This window comes from Lygodium microphyllum, chromosome 30 (genome assembly GCF_053477565.2).
Source record: "Lygodium microphyllum isolate KBCC chromosome 30, Lygodium_microphyllum_v1.1.10, whole genome shotgun sequence".
NCBI classification, from domain to species: Eukaryota; Viridiplantae; Streptophyta; class Polypodiopsida; order Schizaeales; family Lygodiaceae; genus Lygodium; species Lygodium microphyllum.
In genome coordinates, this window is record NC_141164.1 from 80,249,176 (window position 1) to 80,264,002 (window position 14,827).

Genomic DNA, 14,827 nt, shown 5'->3' on the forward strand with positions numbered 1-14,827 from the left:
AGACACTACCTGTTGGGTAACAAGTTTACTCTAATAACTGACCATAAGATTCTCAAATGGATCTTTACCTAGAACGAGCTCCACATGAGGCAACGTCGGTGGATTGAAGTGTTGGAGGAATATGACTTTGAAATCAAGTACTGACCAGGGAAAGAGAATGTAGTTGCCGATGCACTTAGTTGCAAGGCATTCCTAAATTCCCTAATCTTGCAGAATCCATCAACAGCCAGATCTCTAGCTACAAAAGTATCTATGCCAAACAACCCTATACTTGAGTTAGCTAGAGAGGAAGCATGCCATGATTTGACCTACCAAACAATGCTAAAGGAGATCTCTATCAAGGATCAGAACCAAAAGTTGCAGGCTAAGTATCAGGAATTTTCCATTAATAGTGGACTTGTCTACTATAGAACAAGGCTGCGTATACCAGTAAGCCAGTCACTTAAGCAGAAGATATTGTGGGAAACTCATGATTCTCCTTTCGCAGGACATCCTGGCTATGCTAAGACTCTTAATGCAGTTAGGAAGAGCTACCATTGGGAGAGGCTCAAAGGTGACGTTCTCAAATATGTCACTGAGTGTTTGTCTTGCCAACGTATCAAAGCTGAACATGTCATGATGCTAGGGAAGCTACAAACGCTTGACATTCCCCAAATGAAATGGGAATTTATTAGTATGGATTTTGTTGTAGGCCTACCCCAAGTCCAGGGAGGATACAACTCCATCATGGTTGTGGTTAACATGCTTACTAAGGTTGCACACCTTATTCTAGTAAAGACAAACTATAAAGCCTCAGACATTGCAAGATTGTTTATTAAGGAGATATTCAAGCTACATGGTTTACCAGAAGAATCATTAGTGATCGCGATTCTCTTTTCACATCACACTTCTGGAGAGCTATCTTTGAAGCTATTGGGACTCAACTCTGTTTTAGCACCGCCTACCATCCCCAAACGGATGGCCAAACAGAGCGAGTAAATCAAGTCATCGAGGATATGCTTAGGGCATACTGCTGTCGAGAGCCGAAGAGGTGGATTCAATACTTGCCTTTGGTAGAATTTGCATACAATGCTTCTTACCAGCAAAGCATTCAGATGACCCCTTTCCAAGCATTGTATGGTCATGACTGTCGAAGTCCCCTAAACTTTTCTGATCCAACCCTAAGGGTTGAAGCTTCAAGGCTAATGTTGGAAGAGATGGATGACCAAATTAAGTCAATAAGACAGGACATACAAGTGGCTAAGGATAGACAAAAGGCATACGCGGATTTGAAGCGTCAAGAAAGGGTCTTCGAAGACGTAGACATGGTTTTCATTCGCATATGCCCTAAAAAGAGTTCTCTATCCTTATGAGATTGCAAGAAGCTAAGTCCAAGGTATTGTGGGCCATACAAAATCCTCAAATGCCTAGGACCTAATGCTTATAAACTGCAACTCCCTGAAAACCTAAAAGTTCATAATGTATTCCACATTAGCCTATTGAAAAAGTATGTACCTAATCCTAACCATGTACTGGATGATCAACAAATTGTAATGCCTAGTCAAGGAGTCCTTGAACTAAGGCCTGATAGGATCTTAGATGTTAGGGAAAGACTATTAAGATCCAGAACCCTGAGAGAATGCCTCGTCCAATGGAAAGATTATCCCGAAGAGGATGCCACTTCGATAAATGAAGGCACTCTCAACCATCAATATCCCCGGTTTATCTCGAGATGAGGACATCTCGATTCCTCTAAGGGGGAGAGAATGTAAAGTTCTGCATTTCCCTTCGCATGAACTAACCCGTTTCAAATGGATAATTTTGAGAAATGCCTACGATAATGCAATTTTTTTTTAATTTTCCCTTCCTAAAACCGACTGTCGTGCTAGAAGGGGAGGGAAATAGAATGAAGGACTAAGCTCCTTGGTGGAGCTCGGTGCCTTCCACCGCCATGCACAATGACACGGAGGAAGGGAGGATTCCCTTCCCTCACCCTATAAAAACCCCCACCTAAGGGAAGGCCAGGGGAGGGAGAGGACGACCTGCCTGGAACTCGCCGTGAGGAGGAAGGGAAAGGCTGTGATAAGTGGGAACGTGCCATGTGAGAAGGGAGAGAGCTGCCAGCACAGCAACGCCGCTGCCTGTAGCCGTCGACCTCATTCGCAATGCCGCCTGCCTGTTGCCAATGCGGCGTTGAAATGCCCCCTGCCACGTTGAAGCATAGAAGCTTCTTAAGAGAAGCTTCTTAAGAGGGCTAGTTAAGCCCCCTTTCACCCCCCTCGTGTTCCCTTTTATTCCCCCCTGGGTTTTTAAGACCCTTAAGCCCCTTTTTTCCCCCCCGAGTTTTTAAGACCCTTAAGCCCCCTTGTATTTCCCCCCAGTTTTTTAAAGACCCTTAAGCCTTTTTCCTATGGGCTTGTAAACCTTCCCTTTCAACCCCCCTCCCCCCCACGGATTTTTATCTCCTAAGGCCCTTTTCACCCCCCCTTCTCGTGCCTTTCAAAACCCTTCCATACCTCCCGTGACTTAACCTTTAAGCCCTTTGTTATGGGCTTTGAAACCCTTTTTCCCCCCTTGTCCTATCACCCCTCTTACCCCTTAAGCCTACAACACCTCCGTGTCTAAATACATTATATGGCTCTCTCCCATGGGTGTTGGAACCCCATGTCTTACCCTTAAGTCCTTTCTTTTGGGATTATTATCTTCCCTGTGATTTTAAAGTTCACTCTGCCCCTATCCTTAAGCCCCTTTTGTTTTTTCCCTTGGAACCACATACCCCCGTGCTAATCCTTTAAAACTCCTATCCCTTTTCCTTGGAACCACCCCTCTTTCCTCCGTGTTAAAACCTTCCCTAGCCCTTCCCTTGTGGCGTATTGAAACCCTTCCCTCCAAGTTGACCCAAGGACCTTTGACCTTACTTATAACCCTTACGGTTATTATATTTCCTTGGAGTTCTCTTCCGCACCTTGTGCCTTTTTCCCTCCCTTTTCATGCCTCATTGAACGAGTCATTATAAGGCCATTAAGCCTTCCCCATGGCTTCAATGGGTCTTAGTCGTAAAAGATTCTGAAACACCCTTCCGAATTTCTCGATTTCAAGGAGGGAGCCTTCCAAAAAAATTACTTTTGACGGACAGTGCAAGGGAGCGACAGTGGAATTCCAAAGAAGAGTTGTAAAAGCTGATTCCACGTCCGAACAACTACAATTGCGATGCCTCCTAAGAAAGTCCAAGGCGTAGCCGCGGGAGGGTCATCTCCCGGAATCCATGTGGATATCTCACCCCAAATCCAGGTTTTTCCTTCTTAATTTTTAATTTTATATCGTTGTAATTTTAATCATGCAAGGTTAGTTGTTAGAAATAGGATATATCTTGTTCTAGTCATTCACGACGAAATACATCTAATGGAACATGCAAAATAAATAAAGTATAAACGTATTCTTTTTTCAAATAGCTTTATGCATTGAAATGAATTATGAGCAAGATTATTTACCCATTAAAGTAGTATACTTCGGTTAAGCCTAAAGGTATAAAATTGCATCTCGCACTATTAACCCCTATTCTTTTTGCAACGAATCATCATGGAAAGTGCAAATCATGAAAGGATTCTTACGATGCATAAACTCTAGGAAATTATCATTGCTAACTGCATAACTTAGCAAGGAAAAGGTTGCTTATTTAGCATGAGTTTGTTCGCAAAGAAAAGGGAAGATTAGTTGGATTTAACCTAACCTCAAATCGATAAAGTATAGGATTGAAAAGTCAATTGACACGTAGATAACAAATCATACGGAAGTAATCTCGTAACTACTTTCTAGAGTTAACGAAATTAAACTTAAAAATATCTATGCTGCGAAATATTCGTTGGGAATGAGTTAAAATTCCAAGAATCGTCTATACCTTAATTACTTGTCCACATTCCCTGAATGTAGGGTCAGTAAATTATAATCGAAAAAGGAACTAGGGTTTGTCCCTGAGATTCTTACAAGAATGAAGCTAGGAAACCCTAGGTCTAACAAACTCAGCTTAAAGAACCTGAAACAGATTGATTCGTGATTCCATTATCGCATAGTACGATGCGGCACTTGCACAGCAAGTACGAAGTCATATGGTCTTGTGATTGGATCACAAGAAGGAAGGCCAAATTCTTGCAACGAGGATGGCGGATCTTTATGCAAAGTTATCTTGCCAGAGGATGTGTACTTTGATATCCTTCTGAGTAAGGAAGATTAATTGGAGATTAAAAACCAGAAACTGAAGTATCCAATGAACTTTAAGGTTTGACCAAGTTGGGTTAATAGGGTACGCCCTAACCCAAAATATAAGGGATCTTGCCAAGTTGCAAGACACCCCGGATCGAGTACTGGATGCATTCGAAAGGAAGGATTCCTTCCTTAGTAGTTTGCCAACAACAAAAAAAAAATGATCAATGGAAATGTTTGTGCTTGCTAGAGATTTTAGAGCACTGTTTGACTTGTTTGACCAATGAATTACAAAATAAATGAATATTTATACTTCAGGTTGAAGGCCTGAAGGGAGAGGCAGCTTCAGTTACCCCCGACTACCTACTTGACCCTAACCAAGGGGGTTGTTGACCGCGCCGGGAACGTGGACCGAACCCGCCACGAGAGGTCTCTCCGTTGAGTGCCACTTGGAGCAAGAGGACGCTTGGGTGCGAGGGGGGGCTTTGGCCATAAATTCCTCGCCTTCCAGGTCCTGCACAAGAGGCTAACGTGACTCGGGATTGGATCTCAAGGCCCGCATACTAGTTTACAGGCGGAAAATTGGAATAGTGATCCCTGTGGATTGCTAGATAGCCTTCGGGCAGATTGTGGATAAGCCTATGGGCAGAACTCTTTGTATTTCAAAGATAAATATGATGACCTGTTAATAAAGAACTTGTCTGATATTGTTTTTCTATGTCGAGTGATAAGATTACGTGAAGGAACCAATGCTTAATGGGTTAATTAAAGAAGCTGGTTGTTACATATCCAACTAATGTGTTAGATAATTATATAACTAAAAAAACCCGAGGAAAGTGTGGAGGATGGGCCATGGGTCCGTTCTATGGATGGGTGGTCCCGGTTGACCGGGAACTTTTCTCAAATCACGAGGAACAGCGGGATGATCGTCAAGGGACACGAACAACAAAAGCGTTGACCTAGAGTTATGTTTTAACCCGATTTACGCTGTTTTAGGGGAACGGAATGGGACTATGCCTTATGGCAGAGGGGTCGAGCTTTGCATCCCTCTCATTTTCCATTCTCCTTGAACCAAGTGCAGCGTGAATTCGCTTCGGACCTGGCGTTTTTGCGTAAAGTAGTTCGCTTGGGTCCGATGCTTGTTGCTGTTAGGAAATGACCAATTAGGAAAATCCTAATTCGGGTCGATCCTAAGTGGGAACGATCGGAATACTTCTGCTACGTGGCAGACACAGAAAGCCCTAGATTGCAAACCCCGTAACATTCCATGGGAGTACCGGGCAGAGCTTTCTAGACATCCTTTCCGATGGACTGCTAAAACGTGTCCTAGATGATACTACTAGTAGACACGTTACAATACATATTTGCTTTGTCGCAGTAGCACTTTTCAATTTAAGTTCTGTTATTTTCTTTATCAATGCAGTGCACATTTGTGTTAATTAATGTCATGAAAGTACTTGTTTGCAAAGTCTTGTCATTATTTGGGATCGATTGTCTAACTTCTTTGACAGCAGGAATTGTCTCTTAGCCCTGTGTGGCTCCAACTGTGGCAGGGCTGCATCTGTAGCTCAGCCACATTTTTTTTTCTGCAACAACCATCGGTATTAGCGTCGCAAAATAATTCTGCAATCGTCGGTATTAGCGTCGGAAATTCCTCTATAACCGTCCCTATTTTCATCGCTAATTTCGTCGGTATTAGCGACGCTAATACCGACGAAATTAGCAACAAAAATAGTGAGGCAAATAGCGACGGTTTTGTAGCGACGCTAATAGCGACGACGGGGATATTTTTCAGATATAAAGAAAACGTTATTATAAACGTCGTTATAGCATGTATATGTTGTAGTGAGTCTGAAATAATCATTAGCAAATCCTCTGCTATAACAAAGCTCTCTACTCATAACAACCTCAAGACACTTTAGACATGTGTCATATCATCTAGAAGTCAATAAATGGACATATGAGCATCAATGATTGTACATACATTAAGTAGTAGTAACAAAGAAGCTTCTCACTATCTATGACTAGCCAACAAACCTACTAAACTAGCTATAAATAAATCTAAAATTGAGCATTTAGTGCTCATAACCATTCATAACCCATTTACTAATCATGTGGCATCATCCAAGCATTAATGGTCAACAACTCAAGCTTTAGTGAGCCAAACCAACAAGTACAACTATCATAGACTTTATGATAGCATATAGAGTCTTTTTTCATATACATCTAGTAGATGACTTTCAATCCACTCTAAGGGTACCTAGATGTATTGAAATGATGCTATGCCAATTTCCAAACATATCATTGATTTTTGAGTATGCAATTTGCTAAAATATTGAGGGTGCATGCTAGGGTGGATCACTAATGAGCAACTAGAATCATAATGAGACATAAGTAATGATAAAAGAGATTAACTAATATTACTCAAGTATAATGCAAGTACAACTAAATGAGAATGATAAATTGAATGAGTGTGGGGATGATTTCCTTTTATAGGCTTACAATAGGCACTACAAGAATATGGAGGTATAGCGATGGCGCTTTGCAACACAAAATAGCAGCGCTGCTATTAGACGCAAATAACGACGGTACTCAAATGAAAAAAACGCGGGCCGAAACCCGAGCACGTTATTTTGCATGCATACACAAAAGAGAGAGCGAAAGGGAGAGCGAAAGAGAGAGTGAACATCTTAAATTTGAAAGGGAGAGGGAGAGGGAGAGAAAGAGAGAAAGAGGGAGAAGGAAAGCTTCTCACCACCGCCGCCGCCGTTCGGGAAGAAGAGGAGGAAGTGCACGGAGGACAAAGAGGAGCCGCCGAACCCTTCTTCGAGCCTTTACCGTGAGTGCATTGTTCCTTCTAGCTTTGTTTTTGTGTTTTCGCTTTCTCTTTTACTTGTTTTTGTTAAAATTCATGTGTATTGAGAGAGGGAGAGGAAATGAGAGGGAAAGAGAGGGAGAGGGAGAGGGAGGGAGAGGAAATGAGAGGGAGAGAAAGAGAGGGAAATATTAAACATAATAGGGAAAGAGAGAAAGAGGGAGAGGGAGAGGAAGGAAAGAGAGAGAGAGAGGGAAAAAACATTAAACATAATAGGGAAAGAGAGAAAGAGGGAGAGGGAGGGAGAGCAAGAGAGAAAAGGAAACGAGAGAGGGAGAGGAGAGAGAAAAAAAACATAAAACCGGTTTAGGGAAAGAGATCAGGAAGAGAGGGAGAGGAAAGAGAGAAAAGGAAATGAGAGAAAGAGAGAAAGAGGAAGAGGGAGGGAGAGGAAATGAGAGAGGGAGAGAAAGAGAGAAAAGGAAATGAGAGAGGGAGAGGGAGGGAGAGGAGAGACAGGGAGAGGAAGAGAGAAAAAACATTAAACATAATAGGGAAAGAGAGAAAGAGAGGGAGAAGGAGAGGGAGGGAGAGGAAATGAGAGAGGGAGGGAGAGGTTGTTGTTTTCTTGTTTTTTGTTGTAGTAGTAGTAGTTTTTTCTTCTTTTCTTGTTTATTATAGTGGTAGTGGTAGTGGTAGTGGTAGTGGTAGTCGTGGTCGTGGTCGTAGCCGTAGTCATCGTAGTCGTGGTTGTAGTAGTAGTGGTGGTTTTCTTGTTTGTTGTTGTTATAGTAGTAATAGTTTTTTTTGTTTTCTTGTGTCTAGTTTTCTTGTTTATTATTGTCTAGTTTTCTTATTTGGTGTTGTTGTCGTAGTAGTGGTAGTAGTAGTAGTTTTTTCTTCTTTTCTTGTTTATTATAGTGGTAGTGGTAGTGGTAGTGGTAGTGATAGTGGCAGTGGCAGTGGTAGTGGCAGTCATGGTCGTGGTCGTGGTCGTGGTCGTAGTCGTAGTCGTAGTCATATCATGGTTGTGGTCGTAGTCGTAGTCGTGGTTGTAGTAGTAGTAGTAATGGTTTTCTTGTTTGTTGTTGTTGTTTGTTATTGTTGTAGTAGTAGTAATAGATTTTTTGTTTTCTTGTTTATTGTTGTCTAGTTTTCTTATTTGTTGTTGTTGTTGTAGTGGTGGTAGTAATAGTAGTTTTTTTTTCCTTTTCTTATTTGTAGTTGTAGTAGTAGTAGTAGTAGTAGTAGTAGTAGTAGTAGTAGTAGTAGTAGTAGTAGTAGTAGTAGTAGTAGTAGTAGTAGTAGTAGTAGTAGTAGTAGTAGTAGTAGTAGTAGTAGTAGTAGTAGTAGTAGTAGTAGTAGTAGTAGTAGTAGTAGTAGTAGTAGTAGTAGTAGTAGTAGTAGTAGTAGTAGTAGTAGTAGTAGTAGTAGTAGTAGTATGTTTTGTTAAAGAAAATGAGAGAGGGGGAGGAAGAGAAAAAGGAAGAAGGAATGAGAGAGAGGGAATAAACATACAACATAATAAAGAAAGAGAAAAAGAGAGAGAGATGCAAGCAGAGGAGATAATGAATGGATATGTTTTGTTAAAGAAAATGAGAGAGGGGGAGGAAGAGAAAAAGGAAGAAGGAATGAGAGAGAGGGAATAAACATACAACATAATAAAGAAAGAGAAAAAGAGAGAGAGATGCAAGGAGAGGAGATAATGAATGGATAAAAAGCAAAGAGAGAGTGGTGGCGAGGTCCAGTGCAACACCACAAGACAGGAAACACTTCGACATACGTTAATTTGTGGGTGGGTGGGTGGAGACTTTACATATGTTAATTTTTGCTGAGTTACAAGAGAAGAAATCCCTTCTCAAATAATTTAAGAGAGAAAAAAAGAATGATAACAAAAACAAATTGTTTGTTGTAACATAGACAAAATGGAAAATGATGAAGGTCTTGATGTTCAAGATCGCGAGGCGTATCTTAATCAGCATGTCCCATGTCATTACTCTCAATGTAAGCTGGCAATTAGACGAAAACGTCGATTTTCTATAGAACACGTACGACGCTTCAGCGAGTTTCAATCTGAGATCATTGATCAGGTGATCTTGGATTTTCAGCAAACGGTAAGAAAAGTTAATATCAATCATTCATTGTTAACACAAGCTAATTGAATACCATATACAAAAAGATTGGGTGTGGTTGGCAAATTTTCTATCAAGGGAGATGACGTCTCGTCCCAAGGAGGAGTGCACCCTTTGCGGCCAATTAGAAGAGTTCGTGGGCATGCGATGGATGGAGTGCCTGAGCCAATCCACCACTTGGAAGGTACTACCCAATCTATACTGTCAATACAAGAGGAGACAGACAGCCTTCGAGACTTACTTATAATCTTTGAGCTTGAGATGGAGGCAATGATCGATGCATTGATTCCCATGGATGTTAAGACTTCTGATCCGCTTAGAGAGGAAGCATCCATACCATTATATGATGGGTGCCGAGTATCTCGCCTGAAGACACTGCTTGCACTCCTAAGTGTACAAGCAAAATACGGGTGGAGCGATGCGAGTGTGATCGAGTTGATCAGGTACCTTGTATGTACACTTCGTTGATTTCTTTTCGGCACTATCATTAAAAACATTTGTGCTTTTTCAAGGTGTTTTATGATTTTTATATTACCACTTACAAATACCATGCCTAAGTCTCGTGATGATGCACGACATATTTTACGAAAGCTTGACATGGACTACAACAGCATCCATGCATGTATCAATGATTGGATATTGTTTCAAGGAGAATATGAGACTATGGAGACATGTCCACCAAAGTTGGTTCTCACAGGTATCGACAAGACTTGCAAGGGCAAACCATCCCTCAAAAAGTTCTTAGACACTTTTCGCTTATCCCCCGCATAAACCACATGTTTTGTACATTCGGTATGGCGAGCTTAATAACGTGGCATGTGTAGAATAGGTTCACAGATGGAGTTCAACGAATATTAGTGGATTCACGCGCATGGAGCCACATTGACTCTACCTTCCCAGGCTTTGCCCGAGAGCCAAGGAATCTTCGGCTCGATCTTGTAATGGATGGTGTGAACCCATTCGATTTGCGCTCAGCTTCTTACAGTGTGTGGCCTATAGTCCTTGTCAACTACAATATCCCTCCATGGCTTTCTATGAAGAAATGACATCTCATCCTTAGCTTACTCGTCCCCGACCGCTACAAACTCAAAAATATGGACGTGTATCTTCGTCCATTAGTCGATGAGCTTAAGATTTTGTGGGAGAAGGGGGTCACAGTGCAAGATATGAGCAAGCACGATGGTTGACCGTCCACCAATATTCGAGCCATTCTCATGTAGACCACGCATGACTTTTCGAGATTCAGAGAGTGCTCAGGTAAATAGGCTTTTATTCTTGTTGGTAATATCTATCATAGCTCGTTCAAGTTTATATTCACTGGATAGAGGTGTTGGGACAGGTCTGGTTACCTTAGGTTATCATGCATGTTCATTGTACGGGCCACATTTAGACTCCCGAAGGTCACAAACCATGAAGAAGATGTTATATCAAGGACAGGGCACTTTCTTGCTAGAGGGTCAGTGCAATGGATCTCACAGAAGGAGATTAAGATGTCCTCTATTGAATCCGTGAGGTGGAGAGCAGTGGAGACGTTCTGTCTATTTGAGAAATACCTGTCTACTAGCATGCTCACGATACAAATCCACCTTCTTGTGCATCTTGTAGATGAAGTGGAGATTGCTGGACCTGTCCATACGTGATGGATGTTCTTCTTGGAGTGCTTCATGAAAATCCTGAAAGGCTTTGTGCGTCAACGAGCTCGGCCAAAAGGTAGCATGGCTGAAGGTTGGTTGGTGTCTAAGGTGCTAGTGCATATTTCACAATGGCTACCAACGGTGGATCCAGACAACAATATGCTATGGTCATTGAAGGACGATGATAGACTGACCGGAGATGTGGTGGTTGGAAATGGGATAGAATGGATGTTGCAATGGAGGAGAAAGTGAATCATTTTTGTATGTTGCACCATGTCTCTATGGAGATGTGGCTCGCCAGGTACCAACAAGCTAGGCAAGATTGAGAGAAAGCGCGATCTGAATTTCGACGTAGTATGCGCCATCTAGTGATTCGATATCCCGAGGGCATGGAGGAGATACCATGGTTTATGTCAACGTGATGGTTATATGGAGCTTTGACCGCAACGTCTCGCGAAGGGGCGGAGGTTTCAATCGAGGAGTGGGAATTCTCGGGGGGATGTAGTCCAAGGTGATGACGTGTTTAGGGTTTGTCGTATCTATATTTTATATGCAACAACTAATTGAGTGTTTCAATGTACATTACAAAATATATAGTGCAATGTGGTCGCGCGAACGACATTTTCGCGTGGGGTGTATTGACAAAATGCGCTCCACAACAGACTGTGGTATCATGGCAAGGTTCGAGCAAGAGAGCCGATGACAGGCAACGGATCCAAACACAGTTATAGATGAGATGGAGTATTTTGGGAACTTGCAAAGTATTGTTATGGTGGATTACCATAGCTTCTCCATGATACTATTCGATGTGCAACGGTTCAAAGTAGTACTTGAAGGAGTTGGAGCAACAGTTCGACGAAGTCCATCTGAATTTCTCAAAATAGATTCCGAAAAAAAATGGATGAATTTGTGCGACACCTTTGTGTTGCCGGCCCATTGTGAACAAGTGCATGAACTTATTTGTTTGTTAATTGTATTACGACATGGTACTTGTCACAATAGCTAAATTTCTCTTTATACGTGTTTGTGACATGTAATCTTCTATCCAAACCCCCGACAACCTCGATGGTGGTATGCTATACCTTCAGCTCCCCGAAGTGCAAGACTATATGATCAAAGCGATGTTTCGAGCATAGATGAGGACAATATGCAAATAGAGGGGTTGATATTACAAGGGGTGGAGGCCACCGAAAGCTTGGAGCATGTAGAGGAGCCATCATATCGGGTAACAATGATGGAAATACAGGAGTCCAAGAATTATTTGAGAACGAGGTGGACTCATCCTTTTGTGGTGACATGTCTATCGACCTTCCAGTTTATGCCGAGTTGTGTCAGGAGATTGACAAGGGACCATAGGATACTTCATACTTAGAGCATCCACTTACTCAATTCGTTGACTAATCGCTTATAAGGGTATATAAGATATGCATTTTAAGTAAGATCATTTTTTAAAGATTTATATTACCGTGCTTTGTATGATTTAAATTGATTATGCTAACATCATTTTTTGTCTGTGCAGGTGACCTTTGTGGATACTTAGATCATTAGGATGAGTTGAGGGATGAGCGATGAGGAGTTGCAGGATATCTTCATGTGTATGTCTCCAGATCAGATGGCGAGATTCAGAGACATGGTAGACCAGGAGCTGTCTCGAACATCATTGGGCCGCTCTATTAGATCTACTTTGGTGCGATCAGATGCTTCAGTTTCGAGAAGATGAGGTCGAAGCTCTAGACTTAGGCCAGACAGAGGGAGTGCTTCAGGGTCAGGGGGTGCTACAGAGATACGGATGCAATGAGCCCGCGGTCGGCTCGGGATACATGTGCTACTCCTTGCTCTCATGGCGGTTCCAGAGAGCGTGGCTCAAGTGGTTGCTATGGAGGTATGACGCGGTGTCTCCGTCTCGTCGTTCTGTTGGAGTTGCATCACCTCCAAGATTTGTCACACCTGTGGAGATGTCTACTCCAATCACTTCGGCTTTTGCTCACTCGTCCGCAGGTGGCATCCCTATGGGTGCTACTCTGATAGATACTACCCCGGTCAGTACACCAGATGTACAGAGGTCTCCTGGATATGCCCAAAAGCGTGGTCGCAGGTGGGAGAGGACCCATCTTAGGCATACCCTAGAGGGGTATGCCTACCTTGTAGATGATAGGTCGGGAGCCATCATCATGAATGATGAGGGGAGGAGGGTGATGGCTCGCATGAGAGAGTTGTGCCAACAAGTTTTTTAGCACAAGGTCTTGGATCATTGGAAAAACATATTGGAGGGGAGCAAGGACTACATAGTAGCATCCTTGCATGAGTAGATAGGTTTTCTACGGGCTGGATGATGGAGTGCATGCGTGCATATATATCACTTAGATGATCGAACGCATGCAAGGCACTCAAGAGTGGGGTTACAAAGCCTGAGTGGCTAGACGCGGACGACTGGAGCCGATTGAGGGAGGAGGCTACAGATTGTCCAGGATGTTGGAGACAGCAGCGCGAGGCAGCGAGGGCACGACTAGAGGCTAGAGTGGTCCATCATCTTGGGAGTGGCGGCCATAGGACATATCTGGAGAACTTTGTAAGTTTTTCTTTTATTTTGCTTGCTTATTTTTTTGCAATATCCTTTGTACTGACAATCGTGTTTCTAACAATTAGTATTTTATTTCCTTTGCAACACTCCATTACAAATCGCGATCCGACCGGCCTTGAAACTTGATATGCAGAGAGGCATGGTCTCACTGCATTGATTGACCGATTGTATGGATGTAGTGGCCCTGTAAATCACTCATATTTCTTGTCCGTAGTTACCATGTTTAATTAGAATGGATTATTGTATGGTGGACTGATGTGTAGTTGTTTCTTTTTTTGCAGAGTCCGTTCGATGTTCCTTTGCGGTGGGACGAGCTTTCGGATGGTGAGGATCTATAGCTGCCCTTGGATCCCTGGAGCTCACACACCCTTCTTTTTCGGTCGTCTGATCTGTGTAGACATTTTCTATGTAGTAGTGATATCTTGCCATGATTATACTAGTCACTTTCAATATGCAATCATATATTTATTTCATGCATCAGTGTTATGATTCAAGTACACTTTGTCTTTATTTACACGAACATTGTACACAATGCAGAAACTATTTTGTATGGTCCAAATAAAGCACATAGTGCTATATGTGGCAAGGCAGCTTGCTGCCCTACCACAAATTTTTTTCCCCTATTACCGTCGCTATTAGCGTCACAAATTTACCTACACGTGTCATTATTGGCGTCGCAATGCATCGTTATCAGCGTCATTATTAGCGTCGCAATGCGGGTTGCAAATGCAACGCTGATACCGATGCAAATAGCAACACTGATAACGACGCTAATACCGAGTGTTCTATGGCATCGCCAATAATGACACTTTTTGCAATGATGGGAGCAAATTTCTTTATTTACATTTTCATCGCTTTTAACGTCGATATAAGGCCTATATCTTATATTGAGGTGGTATTGGTAAGTGGAAAGAGGTGGAAAGGGATCATGGTATTCACCAACCGTGGTTTTAATAAACCATGCATACATGACCTACTCTCTAAGGCTTTATTTGCAATGCGATCCTTTGCCGTGCTATTCATTACAAAGGGGCTAGAGAGTGGGTATGATTGCACATTTCTCAACACCCCTCCTCAATCACAACCAAGAAAAGCACTGAGTATGAACCTTGCTAAGTGTAGACATGGAAAAAAAAACAACCATATAAAGCTAGAGGTTGTCACAAGGCCTCACTAAGTGTGTAGAGGCTATAGTGCAAAGGTTACATGAGGAGTACAAGAGCTTATGGTAAGAATATTAGGCAAGTACACATTCAAAACCTAAAAAATTCTATTAGAAAATAAGCTGCAAAAGAGGGACTAGTGAGTCCTATCCTTTTGCTCTTGGGTGTATTCTTCTTCTTCTTCTTCATTGTTGTCTTCATCTTCTTTGACTATTGTAAGATATGCTCTTTGAGATATTTTCCTAGCTTGACAAAACTTCTCAATATGCCTAGTTCTTTTAGAAAAATCACAAACCATGTCCTTCTTCCCTTTGTCCTTCACA